Source organism: Strongylocentrotus purpuratus, unplaced genomic scaffold, assembly GCF_000002235.5.
Source record: "Strongylocentrotus purpuratus isolate Spur 01 unplaced genomic scaffold, Spur_5.0 spur5_scaffold_11, whole genome shotgun sequence".
Taxonomy (NCBI): Eukaryota; Metazoa; Echinodermata; class Echinoidea; order Camarodonta; family Strongylocentrotidae; genus Strongylocentrotus; species Strongylocentrotus purpuratus.
This window is the reverse complement of record NW_022145596.1, coordinates 26742736-26757372: the sequence shown is the minus strand read 5'-3', so window position 1 is coordinate 26757372 and position 14637 is coordinate 26742736. Positions and strand designations below refer to the sequence as shown.

The 14637-nt window shown below is 36.2% G+C and overlaps 1 long non-coding RNA gene across 1 annotated transcript in view; it reads left to right on the top strand.

The window, feature by feature from the left end:
• LOC115922315 overlaps positions 1-13548 on the top strand; it is a 40806-nt gene extending 27258 nt beyond the window's left edge. The window contains exon 3 of the long non-coding RNA XR_004063421.1: positions 13519-13548. This is a non-coding gene — a long non-coding RNA (uncharacterized LOC115922315). The remainder of the gene's footprint in view (positions 1-13518) is intronic.
• Positions 13549-14637: the final 1089 nt, after the last annotated feature.

Sequence of the window (14637 nt, the reverse complement as noted above, 5' to 3'; positions counted from 1 at the left end):
GGAATGATGTGTTTCCTGAATGAAACATAATTTGCAATGTGTAAATAGTTTGTAAACTACTATTTCAGGACTGAAATGTAAGATTTCTGTACTTAATCGTACATAACTGTGGACACCAAAAGTGAGTAGTTTTACAGTCAAACAATAATTTCTTGGTCCTTAAATTCAATAAATGTTTGTTTAAATGAAAATGCAGAAGGGTGCAATTCATGATGTAAGAAATAAATAAATTTATTTATGATAATTTATTTCAAATTTTTGATTGGTATTATCGTGCATAACTCGGTGTCTTTTCATAACGGTGTCTTAGTTATGTACATGACATGAAAAAGTTCAAACTGCAATATTTTGTAATATTCTTCTCACTAAATCAGCCATGTGTATGTCTTATACATTTTTGTCTCGCCTGCGTAGCAAAACAGCGAGACAAAGGCGCCGCTTTTCCGGTGACGGCGACAGCGTCAACGGAGTCAACATCAAAAACGTAACCTAAGGTTAATTTTTTTAATTTTTGATATAATTTTGAAAGTATAAGTCCTTAGTCAATGAAACTTGGACTATTGGGTTATCAAGTATCCCCAATCATGTGAGTTGAATTTCAGGTCACAAAGTCAATGTCAAAGGTCATTTCAGGTCAACAGACTTAGACTTTTTTTTGTGGTATCAACATCAAGATGTGTTTGTTCAAATTCCAAGTATCACAAATCATACGACACAAATTCCAGGTCACAAGGTCAAAGGTCATTTTAGGTCGGTAGCCTTGGATTATGTCTTCACGACAATATGAGAATAAATGAATCAATTTTTGTTATTTGTTCATGATTCTTAATCAATATTCACTTCAAAATGCTGATTATATTCAAAGGATTTCATTTTTGGGGGACTGCTAATGGACCACCCTGCCTATAAATAATGTTCCAACTTCAATTTTTCATCATATCGAATTGCATAATGCAGATGAGACCATTTCCCTTGTTTCAACTTACCGATGTTAGAAAGAATCCTTTGAAAATTCAAATCGTGCTGCCTCTCAGCAAGTATACCGCGCTAGAGGTCAATACGCATTAGCACGTTTTATTCGCTACATTACTAAAACCGTCTCAAAGTCAAACACATCTAACAAATGCACGAAAATAATGGTTAAACGGAGAGAGAAATGCTCAAGATATTTCGAGTGCTTTAATATATTATACAAATATTGACTGCTCGTGAAGATGATGGTGGGAACTGTCACTCCCAAGGTGGTGTTCACACCGGTTTTTCTATCACCCCCGAGGCAAGTCTTTTGTTTTTTTCCTATTTATTTGTGTTCTTGATCGGATTTCATAACATGTGAAGTAGAATATCATTTTGCATTCTATTATCTCAATCACAAGAAAGAAGGAAAAACATGAAATTTGATGTATAAAAGGCATGGAGAGTTGTTCACAAATTGAATATCGCCCTCTAGTGACTGGTCATTTAAAAAAGCTTTAACTTCCTTATTCCTTGCCCGATTTTGTTCAAATTTTCACTGATTTTATTCAAATATCTTAAACTTTACAATAATAGCAACTTGTATGAAGGTTTTGGTTCCCAGTTGCTAATTACCATATTCATGAATACCTATTAAAGGTAATACAAAGTTTTGGGAAATTTTGAAATTGGGTGGATAGTGATTCTTTACCATTTTGATATATTTGGATGCCCCGGTGGATGTATTATAAGCACTAGAAAAATTAGCCCCTAAAACACTTCTGCTTTCGAGAAAAATTGAATATAAAAATTTACCGGTGCTCCCGGTAAATTTTGATAAATTGCAAATAGCGCCTACACGGCCCTACACTGTTAGCTGCGACCATGAAAATCTCAGAATATGTAGTTGTGATATATAATTTCCAAACGGGCAGAGCTAATCAGTCGATTTTCAACCGCGACAACGATCACTTAATTGTAGAATCGCATTTGCTTCCATTATGTTCATTTGAACCAAATTCGTGACCCCATACCAAAACTGTATTACCTTTAATAAGCATATGCACAAAATGCCATTTCGTTGGGTGTGTACAATTTTGTATGCAGTGAGGATTTTATAAATCTGTTTGTGTTCCTACTATGAGTATTGTGCTGCTAATTATTTCAGAACAATATTTTCAGTTATGAGGCTAAAAACAAGTAAAATTATTAATATCATATTTCCTGTTTTATACCGGACGCGCATCTTATTTACCGGACAGTATTTACCACCCAACCCTATTAGGGGGTCCTATGACGTAATGATACTTGATAGATCGAAATGCTCCTTGACATGTGATATAGTTTTGACCAATCAGTGAATGACAATCTATGTATGAGGTATATAATTTGATTTATCATATTCGAAAAATGCCACCAGGGGAGATCCAAGGGAGATCCATGCCAGCAGAAAACTACTAACATGGAACTGTGACAACAGGGCCAGATATACAGCATATACTTACCCCAATTTTAACCCCATTTCCCCCCCAACTGATGATCTGGCCCTGCATGTGAACATGGTGTCACATCCAGTACAAGTGCAGTCTCCTCCATATATACCTTACCAACAGATGAAGAGTTTTTAGGACAGTTAGTACAACTTATCCCCTCCTCACCAACATTTCTTGTGACTTATGCATAAACATGATGAGCTGATAAATAATCATTGCCTGAACAATTGATTTCCCACCATGCATCTTAATATATGCACAATCAGTGAAAGTTATAACAATCACTTTTCAATGTGTGAATAGATTTTTCAGCTGTTCCTCTATTTAAATATTCAAAGAATGATACTGGTAAGACTTGGGCATGCATTATTTGGTAATGGCATTTAAATGTCTTGGAGTGTACACAATAGAGCAAGGTGTTTCATTGTTATGGAAATCCTCTTTACATGTACAGTATGTGATTATTTGCTTTCTTTGCTTTCCTGTATAAAAGCTCTTCTGTAAGCTCTTCTCTTTCTTCTGGACATTCTAACTATTCCCTTTGATCAGGGAGGTGAAAGAAAAGGAGGCGAAACTCTTGTAATTTATTCAAACGCATTCTTGAGTTCTAAAGCGTAACAATGGGATGTGTAACATTCCACTTGGCTTTGAAGTTCCATGCTCCGAACCGCGCTTCCACTGCGGGGACTTTCCGAAGCCAGGCACCAGTTTTACATCTATTACAAAACATTAAATTACCAGCAAAATTTCAGTGTAAATCAAAAACTTTATATGGGGATTTTATTGGGAATAGTACATCAAACAAATCTTCAAATTTAGAACTCCGTCCTTCCTTTAATTTGTGTGCCAGAGTTGGTAAAAGAAAAATTACATCCTGTCAAAAATTCAATATTTTAGGATGATGCGCTAATTTGTGCATGCTTTAATGTCCCGTTATTTGATCCATGATTTACAATCTTCAATAACATTAAGTTTGCTAATGCGTGTTTTCGCGTGTTTTTTGTATTTTTCAAGTTTAAAAAAGGATAAAATTACACAAGTTTGTGTTCGCTTGTTTTACTTGTACACATTCAACAATGGATGAGAAATCATTGGAAGGGACAGCGAACAGTTGCTGTGATACCATTTTCTGATGTAGGAATTCTAAATCCTGAAATTTCATGCGCTCTTTTATCTAACAGTTGCAGATTAGCGCATAACTTTTCGGCGGCTTGGAGCATGGGGTCAAAGGAGAGCGGCTTGATTCCAGTCCTTCTCTATCACGTCCCTGCTTTGATAAATACATCTTTGATTGTTGCCTGCAACACAAGTCAAGTCAGTGTGTTATCAATGCTCTCTTCATTAATAAATAGATTCTATGGAATACATTCAATCGTTTTCTGTAAATCTACGCTATCTGCTTTGTGAAATTGATGGAAAACCCTATGAAGCAACTGTGGCACACGACTACAGTCCAATTCAAATGGAACCCAGTTATGAATATGGAAACCACTGCATAAAATGATGGATTTGAAAGAAGAAATATGTGGGGTGATAAGAACAAAGGACTTATTTAGTGCATCACGGAAGGTAGCATATTTAGATGATGGGGGACAATAGCATACACCCAAAAGAGCTTGCCTTTGTTTCGTGGTAAACTTAATTGAATCCAGGGAATAATTTTCCTGGTATCGCATCGCAATTTGCTATGCATTTTTGCATGACTGCTATACAAAATATCTTTTGTGTAGCAGTTTTCTTCCATAGAAATGTACAGAATTGCATTTGAAATATTTATCCATCGGCTGAAATTGCGAATCAAAAATTTGAGGAAAATTATTCCCTGGAATCCATAACAACCCGCAGCTGGGAATCTCAAACTCGGGGCGGTGAATCGTTATCATGCAAAAAGTACACCTCCTCCGTTGTGATTGCAGTCTTTACGAAAGATTTGATATTATTGTACGTCGAAGATTTCACCATCGCAGGAATCAGAATTCATCCATCTATTTCATCAGAAGTAACTCTCACTTTCAGGTCATTCAGTTTATTACCAAGGGAACAGGCATTTAGTAGTAAACAATTGAGTGTATGACGTAACGAATTTGAATGTTCTGGTCTTGGACTACGCTCCACGTCACCAGACATGATCAATTTCAAAAGTGGAGTATTTGATGTTAATTGAAAGGTGGAAATATCATTGTTTCAAAGATATCTAGTTTTTAAATATCAACCTTTGGGTAGTTGCTTAAAACTCTTATCAGTTCAATGGTTGTTGTGGATGCATAAATATGCAAGAGAACTGCAATGCAAAGAGTATAAAGTATGTACCGTAGCGCCATTTTCAAATGAGAAGATAAGTTGATATGTTGCTGGGTGTACTGTTAATCCATGTGTAATGTGTTTCCTTATACAATGCAGGTAGTCTGGCTTTGGTTCTGCAGACTTTCAAAGTTTCCCATTTTAGATTTTCCAGCATCTTTGTAACACTCGATTCCCTGTCATAGTCCCTCGTTGTGAATGTCTAGTTTGTCCTGGTCTGACTTATGCTGTGGGTCCCATAAACTGTACATGTAGCTGCATATAACTCTAATTTGGGCCTACATGTAATTGGATGAAGTTTGGTCAATATGTGTGGCCCAACCGAGTCCCTTTGAATTCAGGGTAGGGGTGGAGTTGCACTTCTTCCAAGGTGACGTTACTCAACTGGTTTGAACTGGTTTCTTTTTATGGGTTATTTAATTTGAAACTTTTTTTTCTACATTTACATCTTTTATTAGCACATTTTTTTTTTACATGCTCATCCCCTTGTTAAAAAGGCTACATTGTTCCGAATTTCTGTGATATTTTCTTCAGAGTCCCACATAATCTCTATAATAGGAACATTATTGTCAAATGTAACTACATAACCATGTGAAACCAAACTAGAAATTTAATTCGTCACGAAGACGAATAAGGTGGTCTGTCTAAGTCTTATGATAGATTTGAGAATGGTAGAAGTTATATAGACATGTAAACAATGATGATCATGATGAACATAATGATGATCATGATAGTAAAGGTGATGATGATCATGATAATGATAATGTTATATGATGATAAAAACGATAATGTTACTGATGATGATGATAATGATCATGATCATGGTGATGTTGATGATCATCATCTTCAGACCATGATGATGATGATGATGGTGACATTGATATTGATGATGATGATGACGATGATGAGTATGAGCATGATCCTGACATCTGATTGAAAAAAATGAGGAAATATTTAGATAGCAAATAGTCTGAGCTACAACATACTAAAATTTGGGAGAAAACTGTTGAATAACAACCGAGATACTGGTCAAAACACATTGTCATGCAGATTCATGTTTTGAAAAAAGTGACCTCCCATAGACATAACACGCAAATATGACAAATTATGCATTGTCGCATTTAATCGAATATTTAACTATGATGACGTCATCTAAATGAAAAATAAATGGCATATTTCTGATAGAGAATTATCTCAGCTACAACATATCAAAATCTGGGAGAAAATCGATCACCGATAAGTGAGATAATCTCAAATAAACAAAGACAAAAATGACGTCATCAACAAAATGCATTTGTTTGAGTTTAGATGCCAATATGATGACTTTATTTCACTTTGTACGAGTCAGGGTGGTATGAAATCATATCTCCAACTCATGCTTTCTCCAACCATGATATAAAAATTGGGGGTCAATGGACTATCTGAAGAGCTATTTCGATTTTTAAAATGGCATGTTTTTGATCAAATTTGCATTATATTGCCCATAGCAGTACGCGCGGATTTTGAACTTTGACGCACGCTCACGGCCTTATGAAAGGTCAAGAGTGACTGAAATTAATGTAAATTGTCAATTACGGTAAGAGGAATCCAAATCATGTAAACATTTTGAATTTGACCTTTTCCGCGTGCTGTGAGCGCGCACAACGCGCGCGGGGACACGTACGGACGGAAAATTTTGAAATGCTTAAAATGACCTGATTCGTACTCTCCTTTAGTAGTTAGGTGATTTTGAGCTTTTTAAAATTTTGACGCACACGTACGCGCGCGTCATGACCTTTATGTGACCTTTGATGACATGACCTGTTGACCTTTGACCTAAAGTATATGTAATATGAATATGAATGACCATTGTTTATGCATCATGAAGATATGATGGATAACGTGATTTCTCAAAATGGCGCCTGGATGACGTCACGATAATCTAATGACCTTGAAAATGTTCCTGTCACGTCTCATTACAATGACCTATAATTGTGCCGAAATTTAATGAGATTAACTAAACCAAACTTGAGTTATCCGGGGCACAAAAAACGGGAAGAAATAAAAATAAATAAAGAAAATTCTGACGAAATCAATAGGTGGTCTGTTATCAACAGACCACCTAATCAGGGTATTAGTTTGAAGACCTAAGAGGCCAACAAATTTGTTATTTCTTCTCGAAGATCTGAAATACGGCACTGGTTTTTTTTAACTCTGACCAAATAGCTAAATGGCCCTTTGAGAGCCTGAAACTTTTCAAAGATAAAGAATTAGAAATCAATTACAACTTTTTATTGTAGCATGGACCTAGATTGACCTCCCATAGCTTAATAAAAACTTTTCAACATTGCTTTATATGCATGAGGTATCCCTGAACAGCCATTTGTTTATGGAATTTTGTAACAAAATTTACATACCTTTTTGGTTGGAGCCGAAAAAAATATATACCCACAAACAATGTTTTTTTTTCTATTGATGTTTGATGAGCATGGGTGGATCTTAAAGAAAGTTAACAGTAATTTGAATTAACTCCTGTATTTTGATGGAACAGTGCAATTGAAAATGGTGTTTCGGACGTTACATTTTCCGTAAACAATGTAGACCCTCATTTAACCCACCAGAACAATAAATTAATGAGACTGTTTATGGTTTGAATACCATAAGCTTATTAGTTACTCCAAGTCATTAAATTATAAGAAAATATAATTTTATTTCAGTAGCGCTTATATTAGAAATATACTCTAAATTTGAAAAAGTTGTCTCATTTTCCGTAAACGATTTTGTAACGTCCGAAACAACTTTCAATTTGAAGTAGCAGAAAATATATGAACTGCAGGACCTATCTTTTGTATTTTTTTAAAAACATTTCATGGGGGCTACCCACCAAAAAAAAAGAAATTTGCAATACATCATTACAATACTATTTTATAGTTAAAACCAATTTTCCGTTAACAGTTGTAACGTCCGAAACAAATGTAACGTCCGAAACAAAAAATACCAAATAAATGATAATTCATATTTGAGGGTATATGGAGTGAATAAATCATGAAATAAGTTATTATAAGTCTTAACACAAGTCAAAACACAAATCGGGTCTTTCAAATCCAATAATTTTGTGTAAGCTCAAGAAAGGTGTTTCGGACGTTACACTATTTGATTGTTAACACATAGTTTGCAAATTTCAACTAATTTTCGATCATATGTGCAAGTTACAATTTCACAATGCACAATCCAAACACTATTTTGATAATTTCATTTAGATCAAAATATAAAAATATGAAGAAATATGATGCGAAAAATCAAATTTCCGTTAAATATCTGAATTGTCTGCAAAATTGACTTATAAAACATAAAATATTGAAGCCACTCATTGTGATGCAAAGCATGGCTGGCTGCTTTAGTATATCCTTAGTTGTAATTTATCAGAAAAAATCTTAATAAAAGTGACTCATACAAAATATTCAGCCATTTTAACAGCACTTTCTGGTATGCTGTTAGCACGTTTCGGATGTTACATGAAACTGTTAACAGACATTTTCATAATTTAACTAGTTCAAATGAGGGGCAAAGATGGATGTGAGAGTAGCAAATTTCAACTTTTCAACCTCTCCTCTTGCTATTTACATTGCTGTGTGTTTGCAAATCATCAGGTTTTCATTTTTACAGAGGTTGTTCCAAATTATGTCATATAACCAAAGATTGTATGGTCAATCTAAACTATTTGGTAGGTTACAAAAGCTAAAAATCACCCACTTAAGCAATACCCAATGTACATGTACATGACACGGGTATGATACAGGTATATAAAGTTAATAAAATCAAGCAAATTAAAATGTTTTTCTAAAACAACATGGGAAATATGGATTTTCATTTGAAAATACCTTTTAAAAAGGGCACTTAGTACACGTAACTAATCTGTGTAGAAAGTACATATATGTATAAAAGAAAAGGGCATTACCAGTAATACCTTATTTAATGATCCTAAACATATACAAGTAGTATCTTCCTCAAATGTATGCATACATAAAAAATGTATAAGCTTGTGTAGGGATTTATTTCGAACTTCTGAAAATCCCCTTCATATCCATGATTCATCCCTTTCATATTAATAGGTCATCCCTCATTCACATTCACCCTTTTCATCCACCATCCTTTCATCTGTCTCTCTCTCTCTCTCTCTCTCTCTCTCTCTCTCTCATTGGTTTCAATGTTCACCTGATACAGTCGAGCTTATATAGTATAATATATACTATGAATATTCAATATATACCCTTTGTTTATGTTTGAATATTCAGGAATACTTTGTGATGTTGATTTATACTTGTATGGGACTATATGAATATTTATTGATTTTTTTCTACTTTGCATGGAATGTATGTGGAATGCTACATAGAATGCTGTAATGCTTTTACACATTAAAACCTGGTCAGTTAGCCAGTAGTTATCAATCCTACAACATGTCTGCTGGGCTGCCTCTATGTTAAGAGTACTAGGAATTATCTGTTAGAACCGCAACCCGACACTAGTGTGAAATATAAATGGGCTGTCCGTTTTTGTTTTTTCCTCTACGAAATGTCAAAGTTGGGGGTGTGTTACACCCACAAATGTAATAATGCCCACAAATGTAATAACACCCACAAATGTAATAACACTTTACCCACAAATGTAATAATATCACCCACAAATGTAATAACACTTTACCCACAAATGTAATAATTTCACCCACAAATGTATAACCACTTTACCCACAAATGTAATAATTTTGAATCACCCACAAATGTAAAAATGACTTTACCCACAAATGTAATAAATTTGAAGGGATATTTTTGTCGAATTTAAAACTAAAACCCTGTAATAAAGCATGGGTATAGCGCGCAGTCTTTGCTCCAGACCCGGTTATTTCAAAAAAATTAAAAAATCTTCAAAACTAAGACCCCACCATCTTCCAAACTAAGACCCGGTAATAAAGCATGGGTTTAGAGCGTAGTTTTTCTTCCAGACCCGGTTATTTCAAAACTTTTTAAAAATCTTCAAAATTAAGACCCCATCATCTTATTCCTGTGGAAGAACATAAGTATTGAGCGTAGTCTTTCCTCCAGACCCGGTTTTTCAAAAGTTAAAAAAAACAAAACAAAAAAACAAAAAAAAAAAAAAAAAAAAAAAAAACCTTTTAAACTAAGACCCCTCCATCTTCCAAATTAAGACCCGGTAATAAAGCATGGGATTAGAAAGTAGTCTTTACTTCAGACTCGGTTATTAAGAAAAGAAAATCTTCAAACTAAGACCTCACCATCTCATTCCTGTGGAATAACTTGTGTGTGTGTGTGTATTGGGTTTTTACAGACGTGTATCAATCAGATATGATTATTTACGTCTGGGACCGACCTTTAAACGTCAACATCCGAAAGACGTGACTCAGTTTCGAACCTGCGTCCTCGGCTGAATCAGTTTGTAACTTCCACTTTTAGCTGGATTACAGGCGCACGCCACAACGCCTAGTTGTGTATATGTGTATGGGTATTGAGCGTAGTCTTTCCTATAGACCCGGTTATTTCAAAGGAAATAGAAATTTAAACAAATCTTCGAAACTAAGACCCACCATCTTATTCCTCTTTTTTTTTTCATTTAAAAATAAATTACATTATTACATATGTGGATAAAACATGTCACAAATAAATGATTGGTCGGCGGTCACACGAACTGACGAATCAGTCAAAATGGTCCATATATATAACACACAGAGGAGGGACCGATTCGATGGTTCGTTGACCGTCAACGATTACTTAATCATGTAAATATTCTAACGCCCACAAATATCCTGGAATTCAATGTTCGTAGAAAAAAAAGTAATTGAATAAGTGACCTTAAATGTATTTAAATATTGTCGCTGATTGTTTTATGCATGTGATTATGAAATATGTTCACGATATGTAACATATATTTATAATTATGTACGCTATTAGTGACATTGGAAAGTTGGATTGCGATGTTATATTTTCATGAGTGCGTGAATGAATTACCTTTCTTCATGTGATGAACGTATCAATTACTTATACTGAAGACTACCAATTGGTACGCGGTACACGGTGTGAATTCATGAGAACGAAATTTATTCAAAGGCAAATACAAACAAAACACATTTATATTACAGTTTTCCCTACTTCTGAAACACTCAACTCCCATAGATCACTGTATATAAATAACATGAACCTACCTGATTTTGGTCAGTACACACTTTCGTAACAGAAGAAGCAGTCCTTGCCACTTGCTTTTATTGTTCTATGCTTTTGATTTCTACAATATCTTCTGGTCTTTCTGGATATTGTACTACAATGAAGTAATTGATATATCTGCCTGATTTAAGTGCTCAATATTAAGAACGTCTCCGTCACAGTTTTGTTTATTGCTGTGATTTGTTGTAACTTTAGTGTTCTGACACTGCTCATTACCATGGAGGTACAACCACGAGAGAGGGGACTCCCCCGAAAGAAATGTCAGAATTAATCTCTAATCGAGAATCTAGGACACCTACCCCCCTGCCAACTACCCCCAGCTAACTACCCCCTAGAAAGACAACCCCCCCCCCCCCCAGCTAACTACCCCTGGACATCTACCCCGGACAATACCCCCCGGACATCTACCCCAAGTCAAGTACCCCCGGACATCTATCCCCGGGCAACTACCCAGGCACGTAGCCAGAGTTTGATATTGGGGGGGGGGGGGGGGGGGGGGGGGGGAAGGGGAACATAAATTAAATCGATCGAGGTCAAAAAAAGTGGTCTACAAAATTTCAACCGATCCTGGAAATTTTAGGGGGGCACGTGACCCCCCCCCCCCCCCCCCCCCCCCCCGTGGCTACGCTCCTGCAACTACCCCCAGACATCAACCCCCCCGTCAAATACCCCCGGAAATCTACCCCCCCAATCCAACTATCCCCTTCCAACTACCCCCAGCCAACTACCCCCACCCTGAAAACTACCCCAACTACCTTAATTTGCTTGGGGGTAGATGTCCGGGGGGGGGGGGTAGTTGGAGGGGAGTTAGTTGTCCAGGGGGAGGGGTAGTTGGAATGGGTAAGATGTCCGGGGGTAGATGTCCGGGGAGGGAGTAGTTGACTGGGGGTAGATGTCCGGGGAGGGAGTAGTTGACTGGGGGTAGATGTCCGGGGTAGTTAGCTAGGTGGTAGTTATACCCATGCTTTATTACAGGGTTTTTGTTTTGAACAAATTCGACAAAATATCTCTTCAAATTTATTACATTTGTGGGTAAAGTCATTATTACATTTGTGGGTGATTCAAAATATCACTTCAAATTCATTACATTTGTGGGTAAAGTCATTATTACATTTGTGGGTGATTCAAAATTATTACATTTGTGGGTAAAGTGGTTATTACATTTGTGGGTGAAATTATTACATTTGTGGGTAAAGTGTTATTACATTTGTGGGTGTTGTTACATTTGTGGGTAAAGTGTTATTACATTTGTAGGCGTTATTACATTTGTGGGCATTATTACATTTGTGGGTGTAACAGGGTGCGGCGCTGCTGCCTTATCGCCGGCAAATACGGTACATGTTTAACCTACACTGTATATTGTTTGTCACCTGTGATATCGGCACAGCAAGAGTTAAGATCTATCAACCAATCAACCGACCAACCAATCAATCCATCCATTCATCAATCGGTCATCAATTAAATAAATAAATAAATACTTATTCAAGAGCATTAAAAAATGTTGTCGTTTGAAACAGCCTCCTACAGGCGCGTACGCAGGGGGGGATGTTTGGGGGGTTAAACCCCCCTAAAAAATCCCTAAAACCCCCCCCCCCCCTTTTTTTTTTTTGGTCCCAAAAAAATCGCAACGACTCAACCGACCGCTGAATAAGCGGGGGGGGGGGGGTGAGAGGACACTTTTTTTTCTTAGGTCAGCCATGGGGGTAATTTTTTTTTTTTTCTTTTTCGGTTGAGTCGTTGCGATTTTTTTGGGACCAAAAAAAAAAAAAAAGTGTCCGCTTACCCCCCCATTTAGCGACTTTTCGGCTGGCTGAGTCGTTGCGATTTTTTTTTTGGACTCCCCCCCCCCCCCCCCCCCCCCAAAAAAAAAAGTGTCCGCTCAAAAATTTGCATGAATAATCTCTGAAACATATTCTTAAAGACCCAACATATTTTAAGGTGTAGTTAATAGCAAATGAGTTTAATATCACAGTTAAAGTTATGCTATAGTTCACAATAAAATTGTAAAAACTCAAAGTATTCATATCTGGTGAATAAATAAGGAGATAGATTAAGGTCCAGAATTTGCATTTCTCAAAAATATGATTAGTCCTGATCCTAAAAATACAAGTTTGAAGTGAGTAAACATAATTTCATTTTGGACCCATTTGTGGACACATTTGGTATAAGTTAAAAAAACCAGTGCCATACTCTATTTTCAGGGAATATTGAAAATATATCATTTGATAAGTGTGCGCCTGTAAAATGGCGACTGGCTGGAATGCTCCCCAGGGAGTGGAAAATGTGCACACATTGTGTGCGGGTAAGCCTGAATCCGATGACCGGGGTAATAATATATCTGTAAAGCGCTTAGGTACATCGTTGGATCGGTGTATTGAGCGCTATATAAAAAACCGGATTATTATTATTATTGATAAGAACCCTTATTCCTTATTTTACAGTCATAACATTGTCTTAGACCCACCAAGACCATTCAGTTTAATATGATTGTTGCTCTTTTTAATTTTGTTTGGACTTGGAATTAAAAAAAAAAAATGTCTTTGTCATCCTTCTTCCAGAGCCCTGATGTTTGGCGAGCCATTGAAGAAGAAAAAGAGAAAAGGCAAGAACAAGAAAGGCAAGAACCAAGAGAGAGAACAAAGAGCCATACAGAAGCTGGAGCCAACGACAGATGTACATTTTTAGCATGTGGTAATTGATGATGCTTGCTGCTCAGCCTCAGAATAATTGATGTACTGGGAGCCAGAATGTCATTAATTGTGTTAAATGATGAGAGTTAACGCCCCTCTGACTCTCAGCTGCTAATTTATACCTAATCGGCATACAATCACCTTAATCCATTCTTACTTGGTACTTGGTTGGGTAATCCCTTTAGGAGCTCACTCAGGAAGCTATATCCTGGCTGATGAGATGGGATTGGGGAAAACTATCCAGACCATCGCGTTCCTCTATTCTCTCTATAAGGAGGTAGATGCATTGTTTGAAGCGCTCTTACTATGGGTAATACCTATATGGGAGGGGGGAGGGGTGGGGTATGGAGCAAGAAAAATGATGTGAAAGGAAGGGGAAAGAGAGAGACAATGGGGGAGAGGAACAAAGCTCTGCTCAAAGGAATTTTCAAAATGATACAATTCCCTCTTTCACCATCCACTCATTTCACATTTACTCATTCATTTCATTCATTTACTCATTTCATTCTTTACTCCATAAAACTGCAAAATAATTTGCCTCCACATATACATCATCTTTCTTTGATACAGGGTCATTCCAAAGGACCTTTCTGATCAGTGCTCCTCTATCTACTATTATCAACTGGGAGAATACAGAAGTCCATAGACTGAGGTAAATGAATTTCAACATGTATAATTATAATTAAAATATCATTAATTAATTCAATCTTTGATATAGACTGATAGATCTTTATCACTCAAATTTCAAGGAAATTTATTTCTGCCCAGCCCTCAGTTTCATCCTATAAGATGGTAGTTGACATTGTTAAAATGTTAATGTTTATTCATTGATGATTAGTTATCTTTAATTATTTGAAAGTTGACAAGATGATAAATTCATTAGCTTTTTTTTTTAAATGTGGTATTCTACAAACATATGATACAAATAAATAGTATGTAAATATTCAAGTTTAAACCCATCTCTACTGTCCTCTTTCATTATATGAG